Source organism: Protopterus annectens, chromosome 6.part0, assembly GCF_019279795.1.
Source record: "Protopterus annectens isolate FY-2018-M chromosome 6.part0, PAN1.0, whole genome shotgun sequence".
Classification (NCBI taxonomy): domain Eukaryota; kingdom Metazoa; phylum Chordata; order Ceratodontiformes; family Protopteridae; genus Protopterus; species Protopterus annectens.
In genome coordinates, this window is record NC_056737.1 from 1,359,989,173 (window position 1) to 1,360,009,677 (window position 20,505).

Here is a 20,505-nt window from a genome sequence, read left to right on the forward strand (position 1 = left end):
GCTGTGGGGGGTCGGGGGGGGCATTTCCTTTCTGGTTTCATGACATTTTTCCATAGCCATTTGGAAATGATTGTTGTTACTGTTACTCGGGTTTTCTAATTATTGTGATGTTTTGTGTGTTTTGTTTTGTAAAATGCTTTGGCCTTTGATTGTTTGTCAGTGTAGCATTCAAGATCCAGATTGTCTGGGCTTCCACATGGAAATGATTGCTTTGGCGATTTTGTTATGAAAAAAAGGCCACAAGGAATAATACAATGCAGTTTTATAAAAATCCTTAACATCTCAGCTCTCAACTAAGTAAATAAACAAATTCTAGGTGTTATGCTAAAGCTGTGTGCATTTAATGAGACATTTATCATATTTGTTTTTAATTTTTTTGCCCCTACCCCCACTGCCTCCTTCCCATCAGTCTTCTCTTGACCTATTGACTTATTCCATCCCTTATCAGCTTATTCTTTCCCTCACATAGCAAGAGCTGACCATGGAAGTTAGTCATCTGGGTGTCCATCAGGGATTTTTCTGTGTAAATCTAACGCCTGACCACTCTGCAGCCTGGAAGTACACCGCACAATGCTGTGTTCTATAGTCTGTCTATGTCTGGAGCAATTACAGCATATTGCATGTTCTCCACCCCATTGCCATTACAGTGACTGTTGGTGCATGCCTTGTGTTCTGTTGTCCACCCATCCTCTACCAGGTCACCACTAGCAGCAGGACTAGCTACCTTCATCTCCCAGGATGGGTGAGATGTCATTGGCTTCTTACTCCTATCCTCTCACCTGGCCCCTTCAGCACTTCAGTCACTAATCAAGTTTGGGTCATCTGGATCATAGGCAGAGCTTTATCCCTGTATCCCACCAGGTTGAGCACAGTTAGATATATTAATTCAGCATTATGTTTTCATGCATTCTACTGATTAAAACCTGAAGAGATCAAGTGCTGTGCTTATGTAAGTCAAGGAAGCCAAAACATCAAAGTATATATTGTATATATGTAAGGATGTCAAATGCATTCATATTACAAAATCCAATCTAATGTATAAATCCTTCAAAATGTATTGCCCTTAACTTCTGCTATTTTAAATATGTGGTGCTGTTGAAAATTGGAGAGAGTTCTAAGTGGGCAATGCTGATGTGTATTAGAAAAGAAGGAAGTCTTGTTGCTCTTGATATGTCCACAAATACATCCAGCTGATCAATTAAGCAAAAATAAACTGCTCATTAGCTCATGTGTTCTGTTTCTTTTAATGCAACATTGTGTTTGAGTCGCACTCTCTTTTAAGACATATTTTTTTCTTCTTTCTGTCACATCCACCAACCAACAGTTCAGTACTTAGTGCCCTGCTGCTGTTGCCCTTAATTCACTCCCTGTAACTGGGTAAGATCATGGCCTTGGAGAGCCTGTTATTACCTGAGGTGACTACCATACCTGCACATCACATCAACAAATTAGCTTTAATCAGTCCTTGCTGGACCACAACTCACAGCTCAAAGTATATGTACAAACATACTACAATGAAAATATTACTTTGATAACTGGGAGGCAGTTCCCCGTACCTTCTGTAAGGAGAGAGACCGTCTGCATCTTATATCTACAAAGTCCAAGGATGTTGGACCGCAGAGTTACTGAAGTATACCCCATCTTTCTCTTTATAGCAGCTTACTTTCACAGAAGCAGTGCCACTCAAGCAGCATTCAATAAATGCAAGGACATGGGCCACCAACATCACACATTCTTCTCTCTTAACAGGTGAGGGATGAGAAGTGTGTCCACTGAGCCTGTTCGCTGTTCTTCATTCAGTTTTCTTCCAATTGTATGTGTAATTAAGAAGGTAGTATTAACTGTTTATGATCACTTCCCCCCACACAGCCACCACTCACTGTTACAGGAAGGAATGACAAGAGTCCCCATTGACTAGTAATGTTTACATTTGCAAAACTATGACTAATATCTCATCTGCATTCATTCTATCTCCCATCCCCTCCGCTAACCAGGATGTCTTTTTATCAATGCATTTCCACACCACCTCAGTCAAATGCTTACTTAGAAATAGGAAACTGTGTCCCCAGTCATTATGTTTCACCCATCTGACTTGCTGAATAATGCATGGAGTGTAGATTTCCTGAGAACCTATTAGTTGCTACACCTTCCAATCTTTGCTTAATGTTAGGTGCTTATCACAACACTGTATTAGTTTATTACATCATTTATCTCTGAAGGCCTAAAATGGAACAGTTCATTTTCTTGAAGATGTACTCTATACAGCCCCCACCCTCATGTAATTTGAATGGCTATCCTCGTGGTTAAAGGTACCCTCATATCCATGAAATGTTCCATAAACAAAATAATGAACAGTTTCTTGTAACATGTCATCTTGTTTTCTGTCAGCTAAGAGGAGAATGACAGCAATTTCCAAAATGTTCAGATGTGAAACAATCTTTCCTAATGCTGTATTATAAAAATAATTTTTAGATGTAATATTATTAATTTGAATATTTGTAAAAAGTTCAGCACTAGACACAAGAGAGGCTGAAAGTTAAGCATCCAGCTGAAGATTGAAACCTGAATGTATATTTGCTAGTTCTGGATGGAGAAACAAAAGTTATGGTTTCTGATCATAATGATGCATCTGTGAGAAGAGCTGTGGCTGTTAGAAGAGTTAATTAGACTGCACAGGCATTAGGACTGCTTGGCATGTATCCCACCCCTTACTCCAATAATGCTGTATCCAAGTGGAAGAATCCAGTTCTGAACCAATCAGAAGACACATAAGGAGATCATATGGAGGGGAGAGAAGGAAGGATGCTTCTGGTGTTGTTCTTCTCCTCACAGATGCTCTTTTATGGTGAATACCCATAACATTCATATTTGATTTTGAAGAGCTGTGACTGCAGGAACTATTAATGCAAGTTTCTTTCCTTGATATGCCTGCGTGGCTGTTTTCTGGGAATGTGTCTTTTCATGGCCCCAGAGTAAGGATTGAACCTTCAGATCTCATCCAACTTGCAATGTTTGACAGAGGTATTCAAGGATGTGTTTTCTAGGAATGCATTACAGAAGAAAGCTATGGATGTAGAAAAACCTTTGGAGAAATGTGCTTCATGACATCTATGCAGAGTTTTTCCATGTTTTTCCTAAGAAAAGACAATACAATTAGAAAGCTTTTAGAAATTTACTGCCCTTTTGCAAATGAAACAAACTGTCGGTTGTCTTTCATTATGTTGTCAGTTTGTTTACATAGTAACTTGAGCGGTCTGTAAAAAATCACATGGTGAAGATGTTTCCTTAACTGGAGTGCATTTGACCAAAAGCTATCATATGAACTTACTAGATTAAATTTGTTTCTGAGTCTGCCTGCTATGCAGTGAAGCCTTTTCCTTTTGAAAAAAACAAGGTTTAGAGAGGTTATGGATAAGGATTGTAGTTCTGAGACTTGCCTCACTGAAGTAAATAGCACTGCAGTTCATTTCCTCTAAGTCAAGAATTTCAACTGTGCTGAAGCAGCAGATTTTTGGGGGTGTGAGCTTTACCAATATAGCATAAATATCCTTTGGGGAACTGGATCTATAACTACTAACTGATGAAAAACTATTCCATGGAAAAGGCCTTACAAAACTGAAGGATTGCTAATGGCAGTCATCTGTATGGCAGTTAGAAAGAGTTGTAAATGGACTTTTGATGTTGAAAAGCTAAGGTCAATACCAAAGAGCTCCAACAAGATAATGAAGGATACAAGTCATAGATGAAGAAAAATGTTCCACATCCCTGAGTGAAACTCAAATTGAACATGTTTCCACAATCCCTACGATGAATCTTCTGAAAATATATAGGCACTGAAATTATATAGCAATCAAAACTACTGTAGCTGCAAATTAGCAACTTGTGTAATTGGGGCAGCCAGTTTTTATCTCGAGTGAAGAGAGATCCAGCTGAGCTTTCCTGGATGTGGACAGCCAACAGGTGTTTGTGATAACTGAGGTAAAATGGATGAGCTACATTAAACTGCTGTATGGGAAATCAAATATCTCTAGGCCAGTAAGAAAAAATCACCAGGACTCTCAGACTTTGAGAAGAAATTGCCTTTTCAAGAGAAGTAGGGAATGGCATAGTCCAGACCTTTTGGTCAGCTCTGAGTCATTCCATGCTTCTTCTTGCATTTCGTGGAATGAGATAAGAACTCCCATAACTTGATATTCATAGGAGATGTGAGAATATTTTGAATCAGGTATCCTCACAACATGAAAAAATATCTGATGTTTGACATGGAGGGACTGAGGGATGATCATGGCATATGAGGCTACATCGGTTTAATTTGTTGACCAAACATGTTGCTGTTCCTGGAATACATGCTGCTAGTTATGTCAGTAAGTTTCTTTTTTTTCTTAAGTTCTACATATAAGCAAAGTTAAATATAACAAGTAATATGTAAACTACACATTTTATTGAAGATATTAAAAGGAATTTAGTCATGTGGATTCAAACAGTTGCTGATGTGGAACTGTAGTTTTATTTACTTTGTTTATTTATTTATTTAGCCTTTGTTGACTGGAATAGTCCCACACGGCTAGCAACCTATTTTCAGGGGAGACTGGAGGTGATATTTATACTACTGTAGTTATGACATATTACGTGACTTGATGTGAACACACTGAAAAGAAATGAGTAAGATGGAAAGAGATAGTGAAGGAAGAAAATGGATGAAGAAGCACATGGATATTTTACTATATATAAAATAAAGTAAAAGACAGCATCTTACTGAAATGTATGTAGCAACTGAGATATATATATATATATATATATATATATATATATATATATACATGTGTGTATATATGTGTATATATATGTGTGTGTGTGTGTGTGTGTGTCTATATAAATAGATAAATATGTCTGAACATTAAAAAATAGAACATTTGCAGGTACTGATCATGCTCTGAGGATTAAACCTACAGTAGGCAAAACCTAAAACAAAGTGTATTTGAAGAGGGCAAGCCCCCTTGTACTCCCACACTCCCTGATAATCATATATCCTAATTCTGAGATCACATAGTCCCTAGGAATTTTCCCCTAAGAGGGGGATTGCTGATCTCAATCACATCTACCTGTTTTGGTCAATCAAATGGTGTGACCAGACAGATGTCAGTCTTGTGTCCCTTCAACCAAAAGTAAGAAGCACACACACACACGTGCACGCGCACACACACACACACACACACACACACACACACACACACACACACACGTATTTATATTTGATTTCAAGGTACTATAGTTTTTTTGTTAAAGGTTGCAAGACTTGATTCATAGGCTTTTTTATTAGTTATTACTAAACCATAGTAATGTGTCTAATGATAATCACTTATGGTGAAGGAAGTGATAAGAAGGTACATTTGGTGGATGGTATTTTATTTCAGTACTCAGTGGTTGCATAACTATAAAGCATTTTAAGGCAAATATAGGTTAATAAAGCTATATTAATTATTTAATTGTTTAAATGGATGGTTGATCACTGAAAAGTACATTTTATATGCGTAACTGATATATTCTGTGGAGCTTCTGCAAAATATTGACTATTTTGAGTAGTTATAACATTTTGAATAAGATGCAGTAAAATAGAGTTTAATTACCTATTATACTAGTTAAATTTCATTTTTTGTAGTTCCAGTATGGGTTTTAACATTTATTGAGTTAATGTTAATAGAATTATTAATTTAAGGTTAATTTTTTGGCTTATAATATTTACTGTCAAAAAAATAAAATATAATAAAATATCAGACGGGTCCCAAAGACTGACATAACATTAGTTAAACTTAATAGTGGCATAGACAGGGTATGGAGAGATTTTGTCAAGAACAATTTTAATAGAAAGGATAAAAAAATAAACTTCATTCCATTTCTAGGAGAGTATGGAGCTAAGACATACCTCGTTAAATATTAATTGTCTAAACAGCCAGAAGAGAAGAAATCTGATAAAATATCTAAACGTAAACAAACCTGACGCTATTTTTCTCCAAAAACTCATATTATTTATTCAGAGTATGGAAAATCAACCTAGGTCACTTTGAAGTAACAATTCAGTCATCATTTTAAAGAAAAAAGATAAATAAGTAGATATCCTTTGGAAAAGTACTTTTAATACCAAAAAAAAATTATCCATGTTTAATGATAAAGATTGAATGTTTTCAATTGTAGTAGTAGAGTATTGTTGTAGAATTTTGACATTAGCAAATTTATATTGAATTTTTGGGTTGGGGCAAAGAAGGTTAAAAAGCATTTAGAAATAATTCTTATCTATTTGAAATGATGTTTAATTTTTGGAAGGGACTTTAATTATATTTTTGATAAAGTGGAAACAAATGACCAGAAAGAAACTATGGTTTCAGAAACAGCTAAGATTATAAGAAATTGGAAACAAGTGACCAGAAAGAAACTATGGTTTCAGAAACAGCTAAGGTTATAGGAAATTGGGTTAATCTGTTAAATATATATGATTTTTATCAAATAAAGAACAAGGAGTCATCACTTTATTCTCATTGTTCTTATATTGTGGTTCACAGTTCAGGATTGATAAGATTTTAGTTTTGCAAGATGTAAAAGCAGAATTTAACAAATGTAAAATATCCCAATATTCTATTTCAGGTCATAATGCACTAGAAATTACATTAAATGTTAGATTTGAAGTGACAGCTTTAACATTAGAGTTGTAGCTTATATCCCAAAATAGAATATTTTCAAAAATGGTTTAATACTGATGTATTTGTTACAGTAAACAACATAGAAAATGATAATGAATGGATGACAAGGGATTCTCTAAAGGCATAACTATGTGGAAAAATGTTGTTATGAACTAAAAATAAAATTAAACTATTGGATAATGAACTGCTGAATGTCTAAAAAAGAAATACAATCTATAAAAATGAAAATCTGGAAATGTAAAAAAATAATATTTAGGTCTTTTAACTCCTTTAATCATAAATACCAACCAATACTTCTGTATATAACAAATTTAGCCTTAGGAAAACTAAAATGTTCTTCTTATTCATTGTTAACCAGAGGTATTCTTAATTTAATAAGAGAATCTAAAATTAACAGTAGAATAAATCACATTCAAGAGATTAGGAATCTAATGACTAATAAAACAAGGACCAACATTGTTGCAGTTCTCCCAGATTGTAGGGAGTATTAGAATAATTTAAATAAAGTAAATGAAAATAAAAGTAAATCTTTCAACAAAAACAAATAATAAGGACCAACATTCATTTCTTCTAAAAAATTAAGTAGAAAGTTCCAGCAGGAAGCTACTGGCTTTGTTTTCAAATTAATAGATATAATAATAAAAAAAAATAACAAACATCAGAGCCCCAGGGCCTGACAGAATATTTGCAGATGTGTACAAATCACTTCCCAAAAATATTATAATCTTCTTCCATGACAAAATTACATTAATACAAGAAATAAAGTTATTATCCCTTCTTAGAAATATTCACATATAACTTCTTTTTTGAAACAAAATAAAGATCATACTCTTTGCACATCATATAGATCAATTGTGTTATTAACTGTGGACTACAATTTTTGTCTATATCTTTATAGATAGATGAAACACAGAATAAAATTAAAATTATAATAATAACACTTCTAGACATTGTAGACTTCAGTAACATAGAATCAGCCTTTATATCTTGTGATACTGAAAAAAGTGTTTGATTCAGTTAGATGGGACTACCCCTTCAAAGTTTTAAGATATATCCTGACTTTGTAAAATTAATTAAAAATAAATATATTGAAAACAAGCATGCATTAAAATAGTACTTTACTTATCCAACTTTATTGAACTTAGAAAATGTACTTAACTGGGATGTCCATTATTCCCCTTACTATTTTCACTAGCTATAGAGCCTTTAAGGCAAAATTGTATTTTCAAAGTCATTCAAATAGGACTCATAAAAATCATCCTATTTGCAGATGATATTTTATTAATGTTGTTGTTGTTGTTGTGTCTTTCGGCTTTTCCCGGTTAGGGATCGCCACAGCGGAACTCCAGTCCGCTAATGATTGGCAGTAGATTTTTACGTGCCGAGTTGCCGGCCCTGACGCACAACCTTCATCGAAGGTACGCCCATTCACGCATGTCTCCAAACAGAAGACGCTCTAGCTGAGAATCGAACAGGACAACATCTTACTGTGAGGAGACAACGCTACCGCAGCACCTTTTATTAATAATTGCTAATATAAAAACCTCTCTAAAATGAATTTATTAATAAAGAAATATGAAAACATGTACTTCACGTCTAGACTGAGACTTAAGTTGGACATTTGTGATCAGTGCTCTACCCCAGTTAACAAAGTCAGATAAATAAATAAAAATGTTATGTGACATATGTACAATTCTTATGGATTATAAAATAGTATCAAATGATAAAAACTGGAATTTTGTTTCAAAACTCAGACTATAACATAGAAGACGACAAAAAGGATGTTTTGAAATGAGTAGGTAATGCATCTTAAGTTCAGTTTTGTAAAATTTATACATGAAAATGTTTACACTGAGCTTTTTTATTCTGCACAGACTATGCAAGATTATGAAAGGCTCAAGAACAAATGTTGACGTAGTCATGAAGTGGAAGTATGTGTTATTTGAATGTGTATGTGTTAACATATGTTAGAACAAAGTGAACTATTTTAAAAGCTCTGTAGTCAAGACAAAATCTCAGTTACTAAAGAAATTGTTTTGTTTTTATGCTCATGTTTCAATATGTGTAAAACTAATCAACTTATTCTATACTTTCTCACTTATTTCAATAGCAAAAAAAATAAGAAATCACTAGAAATTGGAAACAAATACCTCAGTTTGTAAAATCCCTCCATTTACTTCATTCAGTATTAATTAAAGAAACTGAAGTGAAAAGTCAGAAGTAAGAAAAAAGGCATTATTATACCATGACCCCGCATTAATATTCCAAAACGTGCACGCTGATTGGCCAGCGTGCACATTGTAAATCGACTTATACTAATGGAAAAAGGTCCGGTCGCCCGGACTTTTTCCATTAGTATAAGTCTCTTTTAAAACACTGTCTCGCTATGTTAAAAGAGTTTAACATAGTGACACAGGTTTAAAAAAAGCAATGGAGATCTCCGTTGCTTTTTTTAAAGCTGTCCCGCTATGTTAAACCCATTTAACATAGCGAAACAGTAAAAAGCAACGGAGATCTTGCTTTCTCCGTTGCTTTTGGCCACAGCTCTGGTGTACTGCGTAGGCATGCACAGTACATCAGAACTGCCGCGGATACCAGACAGCTGCGGAAGGGCAGCAAATAGGCATTATACAATGCCATTATTTAAGAAAAGTAATTATTTCTTTTCTTAAATAATGTCATAGATAATAATAACCACTTCTGGGTGTGGGTAATGCGGGATTTACCCACGGTTGTCTTTGTTTGGTCCCGAGGGCGAACAACCGTGGGTAAATCCCGCATTACCCACACCCAGGCGTGGGTTATTGCTATAGTAATGGAACATAAATTATACAGTTACTAAGGAAAGCTGACTCAACTGACAGTGACATTTCTCTTGGACATCAAAGTATTACATTTTGTATACATAAGTTTAGACATGATTTATAATGTCAACACTTGGAACAAATTGTTATAAGTTTTTTCCCTTTTTTGTTACAGACATACAGTGCATATAGTATATATAGTTTAAATGTTAACTTTTATCTTAATTTTAAAATGGCTGTAATTTCATCCTTTTAGTTTCAATGAACAACATATGAGTTGCACTGTTTATCTGTTGTCTGATATGTAGCGCATTATTTTAACAACCATTGATTAAAGTGAGTAAAAACTACTAGTGCTGACTGTAAAAATCATATTAGATGGTTATAAGGAGAAACATTATTTATTTTTTATAATCAAGGATTTTCAGGTCCTAGAGCACATATAATTAGTCCTGGTGATCCTTTTATAGACTTAGTTCAGTTATTTAATAATGTTTATTCCCTTAAATAGGTCCAAATTTATTAGGAGCACCAGTAAATGCATGAGAAGCAAGCCTAAATCTGTGGGGAAAATCATAGTGTTAATCCTGAATCATAGTAGCTGAGAGGTGTGTAAATACAATCTCCACTCTCCTGCAATCCTTCAGTGGAATAACAGCTCAGAGTGCTTCCATTCTGAATGAAAGGATGAAAGAATCCAATGCAAATGGAATGGAAAATAATAGAAGCATTAGTAATAAAGTATAAAAAAATCAGATTTTAGGGACATATGATGCACTGTAGGAAAAAGACCCCTTAGCTTAAAAACAAACATATGAATATGACAAAAAGAGTATAGAATCTTAGTGCATGTAATAAGACGCTGTTTCAACAGAATCTTAAACAGAAACTCACAGCTGGTTGGGTTGCTGATTTCAGTCTGATATTATGCAGATTGTATGAGCTTTCACCTGATGTAGGCAGGTATGAAATGCAGAGACATAAAACAGATGTAATGCTGCAATGCCTTAAGCTTCAATGAACAATAAAGTCTTCAATGAAAGAGGAGTTAAAGAAAAGACCATTATAACAGGCAGTTGTTATGTGCTAGCCACTTCATCTCAGCAAGTTGCAATCAGCAATACTCCTTGAGTGGCACATTTAGCTGGGTTGTTAAAGCAGACTAGTCCCCACGTTGTAAAGCAATCAACACTTCAGACAGAACACCATGGTGAGCTGCAGCCATTTTGTGAATGCTGAGTACTTTGGCCACCATCCTTTTCTGAATGGAAATTCTTTTCAAATATATTGCTAAATGGATAGACTATAAAAGCGGGAAGGTACTAGAAACACAAAATGTTAAGGAAGGGACAGATGGCGTAAGCTAAACCGTAAGAATGGTCAGGAAATGAGAAAACATACTTTTGCTAAAATCTTGCTTTCCTATTTCCACACTAAGTAGATTAAAGAATGTTATCATTTATTCTATGTACAAATGGCATTACAGAGGCAGACACGCAAGCACTACTTCTGTTTATTAACCAAGTAATTTATTTGCTATGAAGCATTTAATATCCCATCAACATGTCCTACTTGAAACCATCATTTCTGCTCTGTCATCTGTTTCCTTTTAAGCATCCAGTTCGATTTTATCATACCTTGATTCAGTGTGTAGCACTAATGTCACAACATGGAAGTGGCTGGCATTATTCTAGCACTTGTTGCACCCCACTGTGTTCTGACGGGGACTGCCATGTTCTTAATTTCCATTCCCTCTCATCTGTGTCCAGTGGTAAAGGTCTGGCTGTGTTTTCTGTCAGTACTAAATGTCCTCCCTCTTAACTCCTGAGTTGCCCAATAAACAGATGTCTGTGCAGAGCCTTTGTACTGGCTCTATGTCTCCTTATTAAGTTAATAACTACTTATACTGCTTCATTATAACTCTTTTGTGTGGCTGCATGATATGACGACTGCTTATCTACACTTGTGTGGTGTACCCTTTACCTGGGTCTGTACATAGCTGCAGCTGTGGATTGTACTTTCTGTATTATCTCAGTAGCAGGCTCTCTATCACCTTACACTCATTTAACATATTTAAGTATATGCTTTTTTAGATCTTTGCCTGAATGAGTTTTGTATTTTGAAATCAGTATTTTCTATTGGCACATGAAGTAATATATTACTTTTTGTGTGGAATGTGTTTAGCATTGCACGGTTTGTCCAATGTGGTCACAAGAAAGCAGTATTAAAAGTTTAAAACAAAAAAAAAATTACTTAGTAAGGAGGATGCATTGTGATTTGGGAGTACAAGTATGTGGCATTCAGCATTTTACATTACATTTTCACATTAGCGTTGCTTCACTGCATCTCAAGAATGGGCAGCTAACTCCTAACAACATGAAGAAATATATTTTTAATATCCTGAAATTGGTTTTCTAATCACTAAACAAAATTTGCACTCAGGCCATGTTTTTAACAGTCTGTTGTTTTTTCCAAGAAAACACACATGATGGCTGTCTTAAATGTAAGTAGTAAAGAACTGGTGGGCAGATGAAAATTGAAAGGTTACATAAATAAGCAGATGCACAGCTTATGCAGTTCACACTTTTTAGATCTCTGTTTGCTCTGCAAATTTAACATACACAGATATTTGATTTCAGAATGTATATGTGTACAAATATTCTTTAAGCAGATGGTCAGTAATGGAGAGAAAGGACATAGAGAAAAGTAAATGTATTTCTCAAGTCAGGCTAAGACTGTATTCTGATACAGTTATGAATGTGTGATCTAATTCATCAGCTTGTGTAAGGGAATATTAATGTACCATCTGTCCATTCATCTATGCATCCATCCATTTAATTTTAAAGTTTACTTTATCAAGTTCAAAACTGTATGGGGAAGGAATCTAGTCTGATAAATAACAGAAATAAGAGAGTAGCCAAGCCTAGAGGAGTGCAAGTCTATTGAAGGACATTCATTCTCATCTACATACACACACACACACACACACACACACACACACACACACACACACACACACACACACACGCACACACACAAACATACAGTGAATTCACAATTACGCATGGTTTGAAAACTGTTAACTCAACTAGCTTGTATCTTGTGGGGTGGGGGGCTGTAGCCCCTATAGTAAACCCAGAAGGACATAGGGAGGACATTGAAACTGTATGTAATATAGAGGTAATATAGAGGCACTCCAGCCAGGTCTTGTTATGTTCAGCTATTGTGTTTACACTCATGAATGCAGTAGCTTCTTCTCATTTTCTGGATTTTATTTTTGTTATAATGGTGTATGTGTGTGTTTTTTGTGTGCTTTTTGGCACCTGCAGTTGACCATCAGCTTGCCCCCACATCCTCTCCTCATTCACCATGTCTGTGAGACCCTTTTAGCCTCCCCCAGATGAATTACAAACCATGCCCAGGGCAGGTGAGGAGATCAAAGATTGTGGTGCAACATCAGGAGTGCTTTTTATTTATGCCCTAACTTTCTTCACCCTTTACATGTACCTGTGATGTCCTTGGGACAGGATTGCAATGAGGTATGCTGACGAATCATCCCTCTTCTGCATTGACTCAGATACTGTTTCTGCTTTCCTTTGACAGTACCCTCAATGCATATCCTCAGCCTATGCTGGAGATCTACCTATCAAGAGGTGTGCCTGACTGCCCATCCTCTCATCCTCTGCTCCACAGATCTGCAAGATTTTGTTTAACACATCCAAGGAGGTACATGAGTTTCTGGAGTGAGGTGCCCCAGTAAAATATTGAGACAAATTTATATTTTTGATAACAATGACGATGATGATGATGAGCCACATGTCATGGATGGTGAGGGGATCCACTATTTATTTATTTATTTATTTATTTGTAGCGCACTGCAGGTGTAGCTGAAGTAGATAAGGGTTCCTTCCTACCTGACTCTGGTGACACCCCTATTAGGCCCAACACACCAAAGTGGCAAGAGGGACAGATTTGTTTCTCGGTGACACACCTAGTTTAAAAGGCAATAGCACAACCATAAACAAATAATTTCAACAGTGCACCAGTTAGCAATAAGGCAAGGTGAGAATATGCATACAATGAAAACATACATTCACCCTCTTCCCCAGAACTCAACAGAAGAAGGTCTTGACATTCAAACATGCACAAAGAAGGCAATATCAATGAGCAGTAAAGCTTTATAATGCAGCAATGCAAACACAGGAAAAATGCAATGTCATTAAGCAATAAAACAGTCATAATACAACAATACAGATATGAGAAAATGCAATGTCATTGAGCAACAAAATTCTTGAAGGCGACAGTACTAACACGAGCAAAATGCAATGTCATTGAACAATAAAGATTTATAATGCAACAATACAAATATGAGAAAATGGAATGTCATTGAGTAGTAAAGATTCTTTAAGGCAGCAGTACTAACATGGCAAAATGCATTATCATTGAACAATAAAGATTTATATCCTCTCACCACTCTATATATCACAAATTAACTGCAATCAAGTAATTAATAAAAGTGTACCAGGACATAGGTTCATAGGTTATAGGTTTATAGGTAGGTACTAGGCTATCTGCCCGAGGGCATTTATAAGCCTAGCCAGAGTGTGTCGGCTTTTGCCGCCCCATTGATTAATTAACTGAGCCTCTGTCAAGCAGAGCCAATGAAGTGATCCCAGGGGTGTACTTTCTGTTACCCATCCACTCATCAAGGCTTCTCTTGAAGAGTGTTAGTGAGGGGCTCTGCCTAATGTGGTTAGGAAGTTTGTTACAAAGCATGGGGAGTCTCTGTGACAGGAATCTATCCCTCCAGCATGTTCTGTTTATTGTTGTGGTGAGGTTTAACTCACTAGAGCGTGTGGCTTGCAGTGACTTGGATTTCTTTAGGTGGAGCATGTCATCAATTCTGAGTTAGACATGTCTTTGTAAGTCAGGCAGAGATCACCTCTGAGTAAGCGATATGCCACTGAGTACAGCCAGAGTTTTTTCAGTCGGGCTGCATAGGACATATGTTTGAGGCCAGTAATCCTCTTGGTGAGGTGCTTTTGTGGTCTTTCAAGCTATTGGAAGTGTCTTGTGAGGTACATCCCAAATGGGGCATTGTACTCTATGATAGGTCTGATGAGTGACAAGTAGAGGGGCACTATAACCTCTTTATTTCTAGATGCAAACCCCTTAGTAATTAGATGGGCCACATAGAAGGATTTCCTAACTACTTTGGCAATATGATTGTCAAAAGAGAGATTACTATCTACCTGGGTCCCCAGATCTCTTATTACCTCTTCTGTATTAAGGGGGCTGGCGCCTATGTGGTAACTCGTGGGTGTTTTGTTTTTCCCAAATGGGATGACTATGCATTTTTTGGTATTTAGCTTGAGGCCATGACTTTGACACCAGGTGTCTGTCTCAGTAAGGACTTTTTGGAAGATGTCCATGTCAGCCGGAGAGTCAATTATGGCTCCCAGTTTGCAGTCATCGGTGAACTTGGTTAGCCATAGTCCTCCTGTGTTTGCCTGTACTTCTGAGAAATATATGCCGAACAATAGGGGTCCCAGAACTGAGCCTTGTGGGACACCACTTGTGACTGGTTTAGAGTCAGACCTCACATCCTTTATACTTAAAATCCAACAAACATATGACACAGCCTACCTATCATAAACTAACTACGACTACAATCAAGTCTTCTTCTTCTTTCCGCTTTTCCCAGTTAGGGGTCACCACAGCGGATAGCCTGTCCGCTCATAATTTGGCAGTGGAGTTTTTATGGTGTTGAGTTGCCAGCCTGGTGCCCAACCTTCCACAGAAGGCAGACGCATGCATGCACTCATGCCTAGGGCCAGTTTAGAGAGTCCAATCCACCTACAGCATGTCTTTGGGATGTGGGAGGAAACCGGAGCACCCGAAGGAAACCCACGCGACCACAGGGAGGACATGCAGACTCCGCACATAAGGCCCCACAGCCAAGGATCGAACAGGAGAACCTCTTGCTGTGAGGTGGCAATGCTAACCGCTGCACCACCGTGAGCGCCCACAAACACACAGTACAATAAAATATCTTAAATATCTGATGTATAAAATATAAAAAAATATATAAAATTGTGTATAAAATCTATATATATCCATTGTGTTGCCCTTGCTTTAGTTATTAATTTTGGTTTGGGCAATTGTTCCCCCCATTTCTGGATTATAGGTGTAGAAAAGTTATTACTGATAGCTCAGTGAGGTATAGTCCACCATGATGGAATGAGAGGCATACTACACTCTTAAAAAAGAAGGGAAAAAAAATTGGTCTTTGGAAGAAGTAGAAGAATAATAGCAAAAAGAGCACACAGTTTATTGAACAGAAGAATGAAAGCATCATTGCATCAAGTTAAATGCAAATATGAATCAGATTTAGTGAATAATTGTTCTATTCATTTGTTAAACACTCAGGCAAATAGGATAAAACTAACTACAATCAAGCAATTAAAAAATTAAAATCCAACAAACACATAACACAGCCTACCTATCACAAACTAACTACAATCAAGTAATTAAAAAAATGTTTTTTTAATTACTTGATTGTAGTTAGTTTGTGATAGGTAGGCTGTGTCATGTGTTTGTTGGATTTTAAGTATAAAGGATGTGATGTCCTGATACAATTTTATTAATACTGAAGAAGGACTATTTGTCTGAAAGCTTTGTTTTATTAAAAAATATTCATACAACGCTGTGGAACTTGCTTTTTGTTTTGGTGCTTTGAACTTTTTTGTTTGCTGGTTCCACTTTATCATTGGTTCACTTTGTGTTTTTCTGATAGTGGTCTGTCACCACCAGCACATTACTGATCTCGCCTTCATCCGATTCAATGCACAGAATATCTATACAGACCAGTTCCATGGGTCAACTACTTTCCATTTGACCCAATGAGGCAGCTCTGGTCTGCAGAGTCTTTCTATGAATGCAACGAAGACATGTATGACAATAATCCTCAACATCGTGCTTCATGCATAGCCAGTAGAACCTGTCTAATGGAACAAAGACATGTATGACAATAATCCTCAACATCTTGCTTCATGCATGGCCAGTAGAACCTGTCTAATGTAACAAAGACATGTACGACAGCAATCCTCAACATCTTGCTTCATGCATAGCCAGCAGAACCTGACTAATGGAACGAAGACATGTACAACAGTAATCCTCAACATCTTGCTTAATGCATGGCCAGTAGAACCTGTCTAATGTAACGAAGACATGTACGGCAACAATCCTCAACATTTTGCTTCATGCATGGCCAGTAGAACCTGTCTAGTGGAATGAAGACATGTATGACAACAATCCTAAACATCTTGCTTCATGCATGGCCAGTAGAACCTGTCTAATGGAATGAAGACATGTACAACAATAATCCTCAACATCTTGCTTTATGCATGGCCAGTAGAACCTGTCTCATACCAGACCCATAGTTCTGTCATAACCAGGATGACCATGTTCATCATGCAATGACTGGAGTACTACTTCTCTATACTTCTGAGGAAGAAACACTTGCCATTTTTCACTGCCGATTGCACTAGGAGAACTCCTATACACTAGTCCATTCTGTATCTGGAATCTGTCCCATTCTTTGGCCAAAAGTCTTGCCAGAGGATGAATATCTGTCCGAAGCATATTAACTTGTTTCTTCTCTAAAGCAGCTACCACAAGCTGACGTAAGGGGTCTTCTCTTTGATCTCTCCTAAGGTCACTGAGACTCAAAGCTGGTAGTGATGAAGCCTGCAAAGTGACCAGATTATAATAAGCTTGGGGTATGCTTGCTGCAAACAGACCCAACTTCTGGGCCCAACATTCAGTGTGTTGATAGCAGGTTGCAATCTGACACATAGCTCTCACCCCTGGCACTGGAATTTCCACCCATTCATCAACGGGGTGTAAATCTCCCTGAGGTCTTCTGGACAGACCATCAGCATCTCCATTTTCATGTCCTGGGCAGAATTTCAAACTGAAATTATAGTTGCATTGAGCTGCCATCCATCTGTGGCCAGTAGCATCTAGCTTTGCAGTGGTCTGGATGTATGTCAGAGGATTGTTGTCAGTCTACACTTCAAATTCAGCCCCATAGAGATAGTCATGCAGCTTGTCCACTACCGCCCAATTTAAGGCAAGGAATTCCAACTTGTGTTCAGGGTAGTTTCTTTCTGTGGGGGATAAACTCCGACTGATAAAAGCCACAAGTCTCAGATTCTTGTCATACTTCTGATAAAGGAGTCCTCCTAAGCCATCCCTGCTAGCATCCACATGTAAAGTGTATGGCTTTGTTGAGTCAGCACATGTCAGTACTGGGGCATGTGTGAGGCAATACTTAAGCTGTTCAAATGACTCTTCGCACTCAGGAGCCCAACAAGTCTCGATGAGTTCTTTAGAACCTCTTGGTCCCTTAGGCTTTTTCAAAAGGATATCTTCATCTGTTTCATCTGCTTTCTCATCATTTCGGAGCAAATGGTTGAGGGGTCTTGCTATCTTTGAAAATCCTTCCACAAACCTTCTGTAGTAACTGTAGAACCCCAGGAAATATTACAGCTCTGTGATAGTTTTGGGTCTGGGCCAAGATGTCCCCACTTCAACTTTGCTGGGATCTGTGGATATTCCTTTTGCAGACACTACATGTCCCACATAGGTCACTGAAGGTCGGAAGAACTTGCATTTGTCCAATGACAGCTTCAGGCCTTCCTTCTCAACCCTGTCCAATACCTTCATCACCACTGGGCTTCCGGATATTGGCTAAGGCTCTTGCCACCCCATAGTGCCATTTTTAGGCAAGGCTGAAAAGACGAACCCACCTCCTTAGAAAACAAAAATGGAAAAAAATTAAGGGTAATGCTGCTCAACGCCAGAAGTCTAAATCTCAAGATGCAAGCTCTCGAAGCACTCCTCAGTATGGAGAACATTGATGTCTGCGCAGTAACTGAGACCTGGTTCAAAGCTCCTGAGAGCACCCCAGTGCTACCAGGCTTTACCTCATATCATGCTTTTCGTCCCCAAAACCCAGGCCGAACCACAAAGGGAGGGGGAGTGTCCATATTCATCAAGGATACCCACACCTCCAGGTTAGTGGAAACTCATGAAGCATTGGAGACCATCCAGGTGCAGCTAACCATAGGCAAAACTGCTGTACAACTGGTTGCATGTTACAGACCACCCTCCCAATCTCAAGAACCCCACTCAGCCTTCCTGAAGACATTAGAAGATATGAATGTCTCACCAAATACCATCATATTAGGAGACTTCAACTACCCTAACATAGACTGGGTGCACTATTCTAGCCCTAACACCCTAGCCCAAAGGTTCCTGGAATTCATAAACTCAAATGCAATGGAACAGCTAGTCACCTCTCCCACAAGGGGGGATAATATACTAGACCTGATCATCACAAACATGGGGACAAAATGCTCGACACCGGAAGTATTCCCCTCACTGGTGAGATCTGACCACAAACTAATCACCCTGGATATACATTTACCACCTCCACCCCCAGCACAAAAGACTACAGTGAGAAACTTCTCAAAAGCCGACTTTACACTTCTTAAGACTGAGATGGTATCATTTAAGCCCACAGGGCCAATGGAAATCACATCCCACAATGCTGAATCCTACACAAATGCTTTCTACGGACATCTCCAAGAATGCATGGATCGTGCAATCCCAAATAAAACCAAGACCCTCTCCACCAAAGGAAAGTGTCCTGTCTGGTGGACCCCAGCCATAAACAAATTGTATAACAAAAGAAGGAAGCTACTGCAAGATGGAGCAAAATCCCATAAAGGGAAGGCATCTCTGATCAGCACTAGTAGAAAGCTACGTTCTCTCATAAAAACATCCAAGGCCAACTTTGAGAGAAAAATCGCCAAGGACACTAAAGATAACCACAAGGCATTCTTCAGTTATGTTAGAAACCTGGGCGGAAACCCTCAGATATGCTCAGAGTTAGTACACAACAACAAAAAATTTACCGAACCCACAGATATTGCCAACATTCTGGCAGACAGGTTCAGTGCAAATTTCTCCCCTCCCTCACCTCCAAAAGAAGAAATACTTATCCCAGCTGAATGTAACCTCTCTGTCATTTCTGATGTCCAGGCGAGAACCGCCCTCAGCAAAGCAAAAAACACAGCATCAATGGGACCTGATGGTATCCCCGGCTGCGTGATACGTGAACTCCAAGAAGAGCTAAACCCGCATATAAAAATGCTATTTAACCTTAGCCTTACTACAGGATATGTACCTGAACACTGGCGTACAGCAACAGTGGTCCCACTCCACAAGGGAGGCTCCACTACAGACCCTGGGAACTACCGCCCCATAAGCTTAACCAGCCTGGTCTGCAAAACTATGGAAAGAATTGTTATGGAACTCATAAACAACGACATTGGAGACCTACAGACACTCAATCCCACCCAGTTCGGCTTTGTAAAGGGCAGATCCTGCCTTTTGAACCTGGTTGACTTTTTTGAAACAGTCACTAGAGCCATTGATGAGGGCAAGGCAGTCCATACAGCCAACCTGGACTTGGCTAAAGCCTTCGACACAATACCCCACTCAGGCATCATAGACAAGCTAAACAGCTTAAATGTAAACCCATATGTCACAAGATGGGTTGCAAACTGGCTAAATAACAGAACCCATAAAGTCAAAATTGCGGGAGCCATGTCAGACTCAAAGCCAGTCACAAGTGGTGCCCCACAGGGCTCTGTCCTGGGACCCCTATTGTTTGGCATTTACTTCTCAGATGTGAAAGCAAACATGGGAGGGTTGTGGCTGACAAAGTTTGCAGATGACTGCAAACTAGGTGCCATAGTCGATACACCAGCTGACACATACATCCTACAGAAAGGCCTCACCGAAAAGGACAACTGGTGCCGGAATCATGGCCTTAAACTGAATGCCAAGAAATGTGTAGTCATCCCCTTTGGGAAAAACAAAGTACCCACAAATTATCACATAGACAGTAACCCACTGAGTACGGAAAAAGTAAT

General features: G+C 38.0%; 1 protein-coding gene across 3 annotated transcripts in view; it reads left to right on the forward strand.

Annotated features, from left to right (window-relative positions):
* The window catches only part of KALRN (kalirin RhoGEF kinase), a 4,346,166-nt gene that overhangs the window by 1,133,531 nt on the left and 3,192,130 nt on the right, over window positions 1-20,505 (forward strand). The window lies entirely within an intron of this gene.